At 47.2% G+C, this 14,612-nt stretch overlaps 1 long non-coding RNA gene across 6 annotated transcripts; it reads left to right on the top strand.

The window, feature by feature from the left end:
* Positions 1-4,457: 4,457 nt before the first annotated feature.
* LOC116228817 (uncharacterized) lies at positions 4,458-14,106 on the top strand. Of its 6 annotated transcripts, none has more exons than XR_016467076.1 (4): positions 4,458-5,741; positions 7,929-8,158; positions 9,390-9,536; positions 9,665-9,902. It is a non-coding gene; the product is annotated as an uncharacterized LOC116228817 (long non-coding RNA). The 6 variants fall into 6 exon arrangements; XR_004166873.2 differs by lacking the exons at positions 9,390-9,536; positions 9,665-9,902 and adding exons at positions 11,379-11,445; positions 11,984-12,513 and having other exon boundaries at positions 5,394-5,741; XR_016467075.1 differs by lacking the exons at positions 9,390-9,536; positions 9,665-9,902 and adding an exon at positions 12,530-14,106 and having other exon boundaries at positions 5,397-5,741.
* Positions 14,107-14,612: the final 506 nt, after the last annotated feature.

The following is a 14,612-nucleotide window of genomic DNA, read 5'->3' as shown; positions in this document are numbered from 1 at the left end:
TGATGAGTAAGAAAATTGCCAGCTTTTAATGGTGGTTTTCACTAGGAAAGGGTGTGCTATTCAGCTGCCAGGCTTTGTTTTGTCAGCCGTATTTGAAATACTGTGTTTGTTTAGAGGTAATGTTCCCTGGGAGTTCATGGAGATGCAGGATGACACACACTCGTGTTGGTCAGCTTCAGCTAGGGAGCTTCTCAGAAGTGATCCTGCTGGATGTGGTGTGACCTGGCTGCTGGGTGAATCAGCATCTTGTTAGCTTCAGGTGGGTGCAACCTTCCCACAGAGAGAGAAGCAATACTAAATCAACTGTCTGCCAGGCAGAGTATGATGACATTGTCCCACCTAAGAAAGGACACAAGCCCTTGTCTGCATCATAGAGCCAAAGAGTAATTTCTGTTGGAAGGAACCCCTGGAGGCCATCCGGTCCAAGCCCCTGCTCAAACAAGGACTGGTTTTGAAATTAGGTTGACTTTCTCAGGGCATTTTCCAGTTGAGTTTTCAGTATCTCCAAGGATGGCGAGTTCACCTCTTTCTGGGTCTCTGCTCCGGTGGCCCAGCAGTTTAACTGTGAAATATTTTTATTCTTATGTATATCAGCATGGATATTTCTCTTCCTCCAATATGGCTTATTTGTAATAATGCTGGTTCTTCTATTTTTCTTTAAAGAACATGAGATTCTAAATGTGTCTGTGTTTTACCCCAAGGATCCTTAAACAAAGTGAGATTGTACTTGATATTGCTTTCTTGTCTGCTTCGTGCCCTAGTAGAGAAATGAGGGACACTGTTTTAAAGACTAAATATAGCTATTAAAAAACATTGTCAGCTTCTTTCTTGATGCCTGTCAGGAAAGATAAAACCATGGCTTGATGTACATAAACACTGTCTGCAGTTTCTCCAGACCCAGAGATATACAGGTTCAAAACCCAGTATTTCAGCCATTCATATTTTATACTTGAGCAGCATGAACAGCCCCTGCAGCACATATTGCTAGGATTGCAATACTCTGCTCTAGTTGAAGAGGCAAACCACTGTCTGTGTGGTGTCTTAGCAGGTACTGGTGATACCAACACAGAGACAAAGCGAAGCCGTTCTGTATGAAAACAGCATCAAACAGAATGACCCAATCTGTTGGGCTGGGAATGCCCTGAAGAAGTGGCTGACATCCCAGGCCTGCCTCCCTGGGCAGCACAATGTCTGTCGTGGATTGGTTGTGCACAACTCTAGTTTTAGCAGCAACTGAAGGGTTTATTAATGCTTTTGTGGCAAATCATAAGGTGTACGATACTTAGTAGCAGTTAATCAGAACTTAAACACCAGCCAATTTAATGTAACGACTCAACCGATTACAGCAACTTAATTGAAAGTTTGAGAATGGCAAGGTTCACCTAAAACATTCATTCAGGGTATTCCAAGGAGAGGTTTCCAAACTCAGCCACATGTACCTTCACCTCAGAGAATGACTCAGCCGCCAATTCATCAACTCTCAGCAGACAATGGGATCCATCCCAGAATGGTCTCTTCTTCTTCTTCAGTGCTGATCTCGAAAGAAAAGCTTATCCTGAGAGATGTTCCAGCTCAGGGGGAGAGCAAAGGACCATAGCCAACTGCAGTCCCTACAGGAGCTCTTTGCTTAGGACATTTGTTTATAGGACCTTGAGATACTTGATTTTAGTCAGAAAACTTTGTGTTCTCACCACAATCCAGATGAGGCAATCCCAGAACTTTCTCCCAGCCATATGGTTTCAGTGTTTCTGTTAACTCTCAGATCACAGAATCATAGAGTCACAGACATAGAATGGCTTAGGTTAGAAGGGACCTTAAAGCCCACCTTGTGCCATGGGCTGATTGCCTCCCACCAGCTCAGGCCGCCCAGGGCCCCATCCAGCACCCACAGCTCTCTGGGCGGCACTGCTAGGGCCTCATTGCCTTCCAGGATCAGGTCACAATTCAAAGAGCAGGGGTTCCAGCAGTGGTCAGCAAGTGCCTGACTGCCCTGACTCACTGCACCTGTACGAAGGCAAATGCATAACGAGGGTTTACGCTAAAATCTCAGCACCCCAGGGAGACTTCAATGCCATGGTGTTCTCCCATCTTGGGGCACTCCCTGTCCCCCTGAGCACCTCAGGATCTCTCTCAAATACTCCCTCTGAAAGGAGGATCCAGTGTAGGCCAGTCTACTTGATCAAAGTGGCAATAGCTGTTAGGAGTACAGCACCAAAGGGACTCCTTTTTGAGCAAATAAGCACCTATAATATAAGCAGAAGTTTTTTGTTTTTTTTCTCAGGAAAACATTGATAAGGTCAATCATTTGGAAGGCAACTGGGTGAGCAAAAAGCAAGGCTTAGCCATGAGGTGGCACTCTGAGCATGCTGTTTGGCTGAGATGTCATTCAGAATGTTCCTGAGAGGGAGGAAATTCCTTCAATTCAATGACATGACATAAGCGTCACGAGCTGTGATTCATTTCAGGTTTACACCCTTTGTTTCTTTCTGCAAAATTAATCATCCAGCTTTATTTGTTGCATTGCTTTAAAACACAGGAGTTCTAGGAACAGAAGCACTGCAACTCCATGTTTTTGTCATTTTTCATCATATTCATCACTTGGCTTTATATTTTTGCCGAAGAAGACCAATTCCACTAGTTGTTCTCTGTAGCAAAGTGGCATACCTTGGCACCTGTTCTGACTTTGTTTCTGTCTTTGTTTTCATCTCCCACCACCAAGCAGATCTCAGAATAGGAACCTGATTTAATGGACTCCAGGTTTTCTACATAAACCCCTTCTTAACCTTTTCAGCCATTTAACTGTATTTGCAGTCTCCTCTATTGTTCCGCATGAGGTTTCACTTGGGAAGGATTTCACCTGAGACCTTTTTCTTAGGATTATACTTCTAGACAAAATGTAATATTTAAAGAACCTTTCCTGTTAGTCCCCTTGGTTTATTTTCTTATTATTACTAATTTTTTTTTCCTCTTTTTTGCATTACAGAGCCTTCTACTCCAGTAACAACCAACAGTTTATTAGCATGTTGTCTGCACGTTATTGCTTCTCCAGGAAGAATTGCAGTGAGGGTAATTGAAGGGTGAAACGAAAGGCTTTGTGATTAGCACTGCAGAGCAGCACTGCAGACTGTAAAATCCCTGTTCTGCTTCCTGCAGCCAGAATTTCCTTACTGGCATCAGTGGAAGAGAGACCAGGCTTTTCAGTGTGTTGGTAAGCACTACTCAACTGCAGAAGAGAAGGCAGCTGAAAGGTTTTAGCATAAAAGTTTCCCTTCCCTCCAGTACATTTTTTTAACCATTTCAACTGACCACTGAAACCAGCCCCAGTGCTCGCAGTCCCAGCTCCCTCCCTGCATCCCTTGACCCTGATGCTCCGTGTATTCCTGCCATTCACCACTCCTGTCCCCGAAGCCCTTAACAATGCAGCGCTTGTTACGAGGAAAAGCATGAGCTCATCCTTTGTAATCAGCCGACTGCATTCGCTGCCATTTCAAAGGAGGTTTTGTGGCAATTTATGAATGCATTCAGCCAAGCCAGCGCTATATAAACTTTGGTTGAATCTTCAGGGAGTAAAAAGGAGTGGATTAAGTTCTCGTGTCTGCTGTAAGAATAGGTTTTGTGAATATGGGGGAGCCCCGGTTGTTCAAATAATACAGTCGTGTTTCTGTCCAAATACAAGATCTCTTAGAGGCTCAGGTTGTGGTGCTCAGGCACCCACATGGCCGGGTAACACAGATAATCCTCTGATCCTCTGACATTCAGGGCTGGAGGGAAACAAAGATGAGAAAATGAGAAATGCAAATGAGTAATTCTGACAGTGTGAAGGAAAGAGTTTGTTGGAGCCCAAGCCTGCCAAAAATAGTGCTAAAGCAACTGCATTTTAGACAAGTGAATTCTAATCACATGTGAACTGCATTTTTTAGATTGGATTCACTGCAGCTTTCAGTTTAGGGACCTGCCTGAGGTCTCTGTGGGTCTACAGTTCCTATAGTTTCTATACTCTCTGCAGTCTTTTCTCCATTTGTGGCAGCTAAGAACAACACCTCACTAACATGATGGGTGCTTCTTAGCTCCTGGGAATTAGGCAGCTGATGCCTTCTGGGTATTAACTATTCCAAAGGGCCTGAAAGATAAAGTAATGGTGCTGTGCTGTAGCCAGGTACCACCAGGAGCAGAAGTAGGCAGCCAGGATGAGTTTTCCCACTGAACACCTGGGTACAACAAAGCAGCTGTGTCTCTGCTTCTGTTCCTTTTTTATATTGCCTCAAATATTAAAGAACAGTCCAACTTCTGGACTTGGAGCATTGCATAACCTAGTTAAGTTATATAATCTACTCAAGGAAACATTCAGCATTGAACTGGAAGGCATCTTCATGGGTTTGCTGTGGGACCTCAGGGGTTTGCTCCACCACATTTCCATTCTTCTCAGCAATTCCAAACGATGGTTTCATGAATTCTTTACAGAGGAGTCACACCACAGTCCACTAGTGGACTAGGAAGGGCTACAGCTATAGCTTCTCTGGGGTTTCCTACACCGGTCTTGTCTGCATTAGCTGAGCAAATCAAAAGGCATGCTGGCCATTTTTTCCCTTTCTGACATTGGTCTTTGAAACTTCCCTGAGAACAGCCTACAAAAAACACCACAGCGGCAAAGGTCTTCACACTCTTCTAATTTCAATTTCATAATGAGCCTGGCTTTGAAACTTAAAATTAGTAGCTCAGCCTCTCCTCCTAATGCAGTGGGGGCAGCAATCTCTTTACGTAACACGGGGCAATGGCAGAGCTCTGCCAGACGGCAGCGAGCTCAGTGGGGAGAGAAGCCTTCAGATCCGTATCCATTGTTTCCTATACTGACTCATCTGAAGTCATTTTTGTACAGTTTCTCATCATTAGATATAACATAATTCTGGTTTTATTTTTTTCTCCCAGCTGCACAGCTGTCTTTTATAATGCACACAGGTTATATTAAACCGAGCACTAATTGTCACTGCGCCAAGAGGCAGCAGCGCTAGGACTGCAGATGAAACAGAAAACAGAGCTACAGCAAAAAGTACAACAGATTAAACCTCACTCATGACCTTTTAAGTCTTGTGGGTGAGCTCTGAGCTACACACTGAGATAAAGTGGAATTTCCTGGCTTCAGCAGAGAGAAACTCATGTCTTTTTGCTCCAAAGCATAAAGTACTACTGCACAAGAGAAAGGAGAATCATCCTTGCCACATGCCAGGCTGTGGAGTGATTTCTGCTTTTCTTGATAACACTCACAAGCACATATCTGACAGTCAGTCCTTTAGGGTAGATGACATACTCTGTTGCTAACATGCACTCAAGAGCATCAAAATTATTAAATCTTATAGTATCCAAGAAAGTAAATAAGTCCTTGTAATGTTAGCAGCTTACAGGTGGCACAGAGGAACAGAAGGTTGGGGGATTGATGTGTTTCCAGACATCACGAAATGAAGCTCTGCCAGAACTGAGAGGTATCCTCCCTCTGTCTCATGTTTTAATCCTGCGTCTCTTTTTCTTTTCATTAAGATAAAATATTTCCTTAATCCACAACATTGAAGTTGTTTTTTTTTTCAGGTAAGCCCTAAGTCACCAGTATTCTCCCACTTCAGGAAAGCCGAGCACCATCAGCTAACGGCCATGAATATTTCAGCTGATGTCATTATTATTTCACAATGGTAAATGCTGCAGGGAAGAGCTGGGAGATGGCAGCATGTTTCATTCAGCTGCACCTGAGGGTAGGATGTGCAGAGTCACAGGACTGGGGACAACCTCTCTCTTTCCTAAAGCATCTCCTCGTGTGCAAGGAACGTGTTTGTAGGCAGCTCACACTGCGCTCTTGTGCAGGGACGTCTGCGGCAGGAAGCCCTCCTGTCCCCCTGTGTGTCCCCAGCCACCGCTAGGTGATCTTCCAACCCCTTATTTGCCACCCCATGACTGAAGGGAGGCCCTACACAGCCCACAGAATGTTCCACAGAGATGCTATTCATGAAAATATTCTGTGCTGCTCTGCAGAGCGCAAGCGGTAGTTTTGGGTTTCCTGGGAAGAAAGCCTATTAAGCAGCCTTTCTGGGAGATTGCCATGGCAACCCTCACACAATGCCAGCGGCCCAGATTTGCCTCAGTCCCTTGTTTCTGAGCTGACAGCAGTGATTTTAATGCTCCTTGAACCAAATCTTTGCATGCGGAGAGCGCTTTAGAAAAATGCTTTTAATCAGGGCCGGTTGTTCTCGCTCCTTTATTCAGCTGAAGCGAGCGGGGCCGTCTCTCTTGGGGCTGCAGCTGGGGAAGGGCCACAAAGCAGGCCCAGGTTCTGTGATTTCAGTATCCTTCCGTGATGGAGACCCCCTGTACTCGGGTTTGTTTGCACAGGGGATGATTTTCATGGCCTGAAGCCATAAGCAGGGCTGGCTTGTGGCACAGGCTGGTGACATGGGAGATGGGGAGGCAGAGCCAGCAGCTGAGGGCACAGCTCAGAACTGCTCCCCTGAGTGGGTGAAGCCATTCGCCGTCTGACCTGGGCACGTGGTGCTCCAGGCTGCCAGAGAGCCAGCATATGGGCTGGGAGTTGGACACAGCTCACTGCGGATAGGAAATATAAACCAATGTGTCTGACAAACATGACCCAACCCCTACAGCAAGGAATCCCCATCCAGGGCTGTGGGTCCCTGGCAGGCCCTGGAGGGACTAGGTCAAATGTTTTATTAGTCCCAGGGGCTTGGATTGAAAAGGCTGTGCATTGAGCCCAGAGTGCTGTGCCCTTGATCACCAACACGTGCACCTCCTGCAAGGGGAAGTAAATCAGAGCTCCACGTGCCATGTGTTCCTGTTGCTTTGTCACGTCTGCTGAGGGCCAGACACCAGCCCCCTCACTGCTGCATGTGGCTCACTGTATGCATTGGCAGCACTCCTCGGATGAATGGCTGTGTGCTGTGAGCATCCGGCCTGTAAACAACATGCCAAGGGGAGCACTGAGCGCTTCTGTCTGTGCAAACACTGGGAAGAGGGAGCTCCTGAGTCACTGCACCCAGGCCTGGGCCGGCTCAGGTAACCCCATGAACTGATCCTCCTCGGGTGGAGCTGCCTGAGGATGCCCAAAGCTCTGTGCAGCCACATCCTTATGTGAAATCCTACCCTGGTGAGCGCCTGGGAGAAAGGAGCTCCCTAACACAAGGGCTGATGGCAGAGGTAATGCAGCAGATTCCTTTGAGCTGTAAGAGCATTATATTCCTATGCCATTTGCCTGTGGCCAGAACCCCTTACTAATGCCTCGGCTGGCAGGAAGCCACTGCTGTGTTTATCTGCACTGCATGCAGCTGGTGGCTCCTGACAGGCTGACTTGCTGGAAGGCGTGCTCCCACCCCACAGAATTGGTTGGCACACTGTGGAGCAGGGTAAGCAAGCATTATCTGTGTCTATCAAGGCAAAGAGAGAAGCTATAAACTCTAACTTACTGTTTCTTTGCAAAGAGAAGACCCTTTGGGCTTTATCTGGAACAAACATAACCATCAGAAACACAGCAGCCTGTACACAATTACATTTAAGGGCCACCTTGCCACTCTGGGTACCAGGCTGGTCCCAGCCTGACCACGTTGGTTATCTCTGTGCTCACACAGTGCTCCAGGCACTGCAGTGACCGCACGGGCGGGATGCACTGTTGGGTTGTGCTGTTGGAGAGGCTGACCCACTGCCTTCCCTCAGCAGTTTGCAAAGACAAAGGCTGCACAAATATTTGTGTGTGAGGGAAAATAATAAATACAGAATGATGCATTTTGCCTGAGGACTGGTGGCATTTGTTTTACCATGCTATGCTTGTGAATGTTTGTAAACATGGTGGGAATTTACCATACTACAGCAGCAATTGGGATTCATTGATTTTTTAACTGCATGAAAAAACACATTGTGTTTTTTCCTTTCCCTTAAAGGACAGCCTCCTCCCTGCTGGCTTCCGAGGCACTTTGCAGACCATTCCTGCTGAGCTGGAGGCAGAGGAACAAGTTGTGCAGCACCCAGTCCAAAACCCTGCTCCATTCAGAAGCTTCAGATCTGCAGGATGGACTGTGAGCACAGAGGCAGCTGGGAGAGCCTTCAAACCTATGCTGGAGCTTTTGTGTCTTCTTGTGCTGTGAACCAAAGCCTGCAGCCCCACAGACAGGTGAAGCTTCTTAAGTACAAAGCAGGTTAGAAATTCAAGTGGAGAGTGCCCACATGGCACCAGCAGGAGATGGGCAATGAGCCACGGGCTTCCTGCTGCCTTGGAAGGTTTATAATCCACAGTCAGCTCTTGAAATCTCCATCGCTACACCACTGCCCATCCGTGTGCCCCATTACCCTGTGTGCAGCTGTGTTCCTTCCAACCATGTGTGGCTGTGCGTGCACCTAAGGACCACATCTCCTGCCACTTTCTTCTGGAGAGCAGTGGAAAGTCACTCCCTGGTTTAATAATCTTTATTTCTTTCCATCTGGAAAAAATCACAAGTCCAGCAAGTCAGCTTCACAAATATGTGGAAATTGCTCCTGTGGAGGGAGTGTGCCTGCTGCAGTGCAGCCAAGGCACAAGGAGGACCTTGGCCAGGGACCCAAGTACTGATAAACCTCCTTAAGGGCTGAAGGTCAGGTTTGGCAATGCTGAAGGACAGCAAGCTGGATAAAGCCTTTTTTCAGGCATTCCCAGGCTTCCTGTAGCTCAGAATGCTTTTATTAGGTTGAAATGTTGAACATTCCCTTTCCTCAGGCCCAGTTATCCCAGCTGAAGAGCCGAGGGCTGGTGCCAAGGTTGGCTGCTGGGTACTGCAGGATAACCTGCAGCATGATGTACCCTCATAAACACTCCTGTAACAGTTGTGAGGGCCTTGTTGAGGCTCACGTTTCTATTGTGGAATAAGGTTTAAGATGCTCTGAGCTTGACTCATCTGGGTGTGCAACATTACTAATAGTTTTTATGTGGCTGAGTCTTCTGGCAAGAAATGGATTTTAACTGCTTGCCTGACCCAACTCAGCCGTACCTGAGATGGGGCTTGCCAAATAACCCTTGGCACTGTGCTAATCCTCCCTCATAAAGTCTAAGCTTCACGTGCAGCTCCCTGCTGCCTCTATTCTTCTGGGTTTATGACACATAGGAGACATGAGATTATTCATTTTATCTATCTCACTTACATACTTAAGAGGTACCATGTAATCTGATGTTCAGGTGGACCCTGGCTTTACCCATAGGTTGGCCCTCAACCCCCTTGGATACATTCCTTGGAGACAACCAATGTCAGGATGGATGGGGTATTGGGCACCTGATGGAGCTCTAGGTGTCCCTACTCATTGCAGGGGGGTTCTCTCCAACTCAATTCTATAATTACATGAATTTTATCTATATATATATTCCTTTATTTGAGATCTGCAGCATTTTGCCTGACTTCTCCAGTGGAGACATCTCCCTCTCACACAGCTCTCACCTCCAGCCTGCACCCAGAACGGTGATCCAAGCATGTGCTGGGATTCCTGTCCTGTTGGAGCATGCTTCCAGCAAAAACCATGCCTGAGTAAGCTAGTACCCTCCCAAAGCTCCTGCTGCCTGCCAGGATGCTCAGCTCCATGAGAAGGAGGCAGAAACTGTCCCATGAGGGCCCTTTTGATGGTGGAGTCCTGTCTGCAACCTCTTCTGTCACAGCCTCTCCGAGCAGCACTCATCAGGCAACGCTGTCAGATTTGCAGCCAGGCTTCGCTTGCCATTGGTGAAGTGTGGTAATGAATTCCCTTTGGGTCAGCGTCATCTGCCGCAGCAAACTAGACAGATGGAGCCTGAGGGAAGCATTTCCATAATGAAGCAGAGAGGCAGAGTACCTCCGTGGATGGCAGGAGTTCCCCTCTATTAACAACATTCTTAACAAACACTTTTGATAATCCTTTCCCACTAACTGTTCTTCTTAGAAATCTCTTCATTCAATTTTACTGCTTCTCGTTTTAGAGAGCTCCTTGAGCTTTCTTACAGCCCCATTCATGGACTTGCATTGTATTTCAGTCCCTTATGGACTCATTTATTGATCTGCTGCAACTCCAAGTGGGCTATTAACTGTGAAGTTAGTTATCACATATGTGAAACACCAGTGGGAAATGTTAAATGTAGCCCCCTCCATTAAACTCAGAGTGTTCTTCTTTTTCCATCAGAAATGAATGGAAACAAAGATGTGTGTGAGGTACAGCAAAGGGAGCCAGATAAACATAAGAGTGGGAGGAACATGCTAGTGGCTTTCTGGAAATAACTTTCCAATGGCTCCTTTTCTGTCACTTCAAGTCCAAAGGCTAATGCACAACATAAATGGCTTTACTCAGGCAATATTCACACTGTCACAGAATCACAGAATCACAGAATCACAGAATTGCCAGGGTTGGAAGGGACCTCAAGGATCATGAATCTCCAACCCCCCTGCCACATGCAGGGCCACCACCATTCCACCTAATGCTAGACCAGACTGCCCAGGGCCCCATCCAATCTGGCTTTGAACACCTCCAGGGACGGGGCATCCACAACCTCCCTGGGCAGCCTGTTCCAGCACCTCACCACTCTCTCCGTAAAGAATTTCCCCCTGACATCCAACCTAAATCTCCCTTCCCTCAGCTTAAAACCATTTCCCCTTGTCCTGCTGTCACTCACCCTTTCAAAGAGTTGATTCCCCTCCTCTTTGTAGGCTCCCTTTATGTACTGAAAGGCTGCAATGAGGTCACCCCGCAGCCTTCTTTTCTCCAGGCTGAACAAGCCCAGCTCCCTCAGCCTGTCCTCATAGGGGAGGTGCTCCAGTCCCCTGATCATCTTTGTGGCCCTCCTCTGGACCCTCTCCAACAGCTCCCTGTCTTTCTTGTACTGGGGGCTCCAGTACAAGAAGTGTTCATCACAGCATGTTCTTACCTGTCAGAAGTGTTCATCACAGCATGTTCTTACCTGTGGGCACACGTCCATGTACATGGTCACGTCCAACTACCAGTGACAAGCCACACCACTGGGACAAGACATCAGGCCTGCTGGCTTTCTTCATGAATCACAGCATCATAGAATCATAGAATTGTTTGAGTTGGAAGAGATCCTTAAAGACCATCTTCCTTTTCAGTGAACACCCACAGCTCCATCAGGTGCTCAGAGCCCTGTCCAGCCCGACCTTGGCTGTCTCCAAGGATGGGGCATCCACCACCTCTCTGGGCAACCTGTGCCAGTGTCTTATTACCCTTATTCTGAAAAACCTCTTCCTTATATCCAGTCTAAATCGCTCCTCTTTTAGTTGGAAACCATTTCCTCTTTTCCTGTCACAACGGACCCTGCTAAATAGCCTGTCCCCTTCTTACCTATTGCTCCCTTTACATACTGAAAGGCCACTCTTATGTCTCCAAAGAATCTTCAGTTCTCCAGAATACAGTCTCAGGAGGCTTCAGGAGCTGAGACGGGCAGAAAAGCAGCAGGTATTGTGAGCACTGATAAAACCAAAGAAGGCAGCAACACTACATTAAATATGGTTTTAGAATTTAATTTTAAAACTCATCTCATTCCATGTCTGCTGCCTTTAGCTAATTTTCTTCCCAAGATAACTCTGCTGTTGCTAAGCCTTCCAGGAGAGAAACTCATGTTCCTAAGGGCCATTACTGTTGACACAGTGGGACTCCAGCTGAAAACTAATGTGATGTGAAAGCTGGGTCTGGAGGACACCCTGGTGCACATTGCTATGCCCCTGACAGCTCAGTCAGAGCACATTCGGTGGAGCTCAGTGCTCAGAATAAGGGTTGCAATTGTGCTGGTGAGGTGGGTGGTGGGAGACGGGCTGTTCCTATGGCATGGGGGAGGGATGAGGGCGAGTGGGCTGAGGAGGAGGGCTGCCTTCACTTTGCTCCCCAGGCGCCTAATTGCAGCGGCATACATAGTGATAAGCTGCCGAAATGCCTTTCATCAGTCAAGAAACCCAGCATGTGAAAAAATGCGGTATGTCATTGTCTGCCCGCATAGCTTGCTGCCTGACCTGCCGGCGTGCACACAGGACCCAGACATAAAAGCAAATCCACAGCCAGCATGGATGCAGTGAGAGCCCCCACAGCATTGCACTGAGAGAGGAGCAGGGATCAGGTGATGAAAATCAGTTCGCTTCTGACATGCTGCATGCTTCACTTCTCCCTCCCTTGGGCCACAGCTCGTGTGACATGCTGCTCCCAGCTGCACATGGGTGGCTCGGCTGTGAGGAGTACATGTACTGGAGGCCATGAGCATCATGTGTGTTTTAGTTTCCAGATCCAACTCTTGAACATAGAGCATTTATAGGAAACCTGTAGTTTGCTTATTTATTTATCCATCTCTTCCTGTGACTTCCAAGCAACGCTTTAGTTGTCTTTATGCTAATCTGAGCGCTGCTGAATAGAGAGGCCTTTTTCCCCCCATTCTGTCCTGCGAGAGGTCATCTTTATTCAAGAGCTATGAATGATGTGTGCGGGGTACTAATCACACACAAAGAGCCACGTCCGGAGCCAGCCAAGCATACAGCTGTCCCTTTGTTCACAGGGATGGAGATGGAACCTAAAAAACGCTCCTGACCCAGGGACAATAGCAGCGGCTTGTGAGACGCCTGAGATTTGGCAGGGCCTCTCCTTCCTGGTGCTAAAGGGCCTTTATTAAGCATAAATCACATCATCTGCCACCGCAGCCCTTTCTCAGCTTATAAAAGATTCCCCTTTGCTGCCTAAGTGACATGATGGAATGGAATCGCTCTGAAATACCCTGAAGACCGGAGCAAGGGACCAGGTTAGGACAAATGGCACTTCTGGCTGTTTAATAGTAACACTTTACTGTCACCATTACAAAAGTGTTTGCAGCTGGGTTCATTTTTTAAGCTGGGTGGATTCTGTGCTGGATGGAAATGTCAGGAAGCCACCAGAAAGGTTTGATACCTGTGAGTTATGAACGCAGAGCCCAACAAGCTCCGGGATAAACATGTTGCCAGTGCTGATATCACTGAAAAACTCTGATGCCTCAGGCTCCGAGAAAATAAATCAGTGCAGAGCATCTCTGCAAAGAGCATCTCTGTTCAGGGAGTAATTATCAGCCTCCTCTGCTCGGTGATGTAAGATCAGACTGCCACGTTTCCCCGGGAAGTAAATATTCTTCTTTCCCTTGGAAATAAAAGGGCAGCCTGAGCATAAGGAACAGAATTGCCAACAGAAAATGCTTTGCTTCACATAGTGCTGTTGGCAAATCCTGCCCCTCACTACCCAGCTGGTGCTTTTGTGCAAGAGGAGGCCCTGAGATGTGAGAGAGAGCACGGAATGTGGCATCCACAGCAGCTCTGGGGAGGACATGGATGCGTCAGCAGGTTGAGGTCCTCTCAGCACACCAAGCTGGCCAGGAATGACTCAAAGAAACCCCACAGGCTGTAACTCTCTGCATAAATTTTCTGCTTCTCATACAGAAAGGTATCAGCAAAAGCTGGCTCAGATGCCTTGCCCATCCCTCCTCCACCTGCTCATGTTAACCTCTGTGGACATATCCAATTTTACAGCTGTCAGGACAGTTGTCACAGGGAATGTGGTTCTCTCCCACCAGCATCCGTGCCAGCAGGCTGCTGTCTGTGTTCCAGTGCCTCGCAGTTCTCCTGGGCTGGGTGCACCAAGACTGTGCTGCAATTAGCTGAGTGCATTTGCTTTACCTGCTGGAACAGGTAATTCAGTAGCTGGCACTAATTCCCAAATTCAGCATCCATGCAACACTCAGTGACACTTCTGATGATCACCTTGCAGACTCTGTGAAAGCATATTAGTGGCTCTCACAGGCAAGCCTGTCACTGGGTAACAAACAGAGTAATTTTTCATACTCCCAACACATCCTGCAGTTTTTGACAAGGATCCCTGCTGCTCTCCCAAGGATTCCTATGTAGCTGAGAGCATGAGCCAGTGTCTCACAGCACAGCTCCTGTGCAAAATGAAGCATCACTGAGACCACGTCTTGGCTCTGGTTGTGCCTTCCCTACAGGACTCCAGGGTCAGGTCCCAGTGCTGATAAACAGGCAGGCTTCTTGTTCTGCTTTCACTGTCTGTTTGTAGAAAGCTGAGTTGACTGTTGAGATTTTCCGGATTTATGTTATATTTCTGCATCCTATTAAATTAATTTTGAAATAATTTTAGGGGCATACTTGTTTTTTCCTTAAAGACTTTATCCAGTTTCCAAACATCAAGCAGATTTCAGGTCTGATTTATCCTGCTGCATTCTGGTGCAAAATCTGCAAGCCCATGAAGAGTCATCACCTTCAAAGCAGCGACTCTGACTCTGAACCTGCAATGATTGGTTGCAGCCAACACACCTGCAGTACGTGAAGGATACACAACTGCAGAATGGGTTGTTTTGCCTTACCCAATGGTTGGAGCTCTTTGTGATCGGTATTTCGCTTTGTGAAGATTTTGGTGAGATTCTGAGTTGTGCAGTGTGGAGCCAGGAGTTGGACTGGATGATCCTTGTGGATCCCTTCCAGCTCGGGATACTCTGTGATTCTGTAATTCTCTAAGACTGCACCCAAATGGAGGTTATGCAGAAAGACATGTTCTTTCCTGGCACTGGTAATGGGCTGGAAAAAGGGTGAATGGAGTGTTAATAA

This window comes from Phasianus colchicus, chromosome 5 (assembly GCF_987193195.1).
Source record: "Phasianus colchicus chromosome 5, bPhaCol1.hap1.1, whole genome shotgun sequence".
Taxonomy (NCBI): Eukaryota; Metazoa; Chordata; class Aves; order Galliformes; family Phasianidae; genus Phasianus; species Phasianus colchicus.
This window is presented reverse-complemented; position numbering and strand designations above follow the sequence as displayed.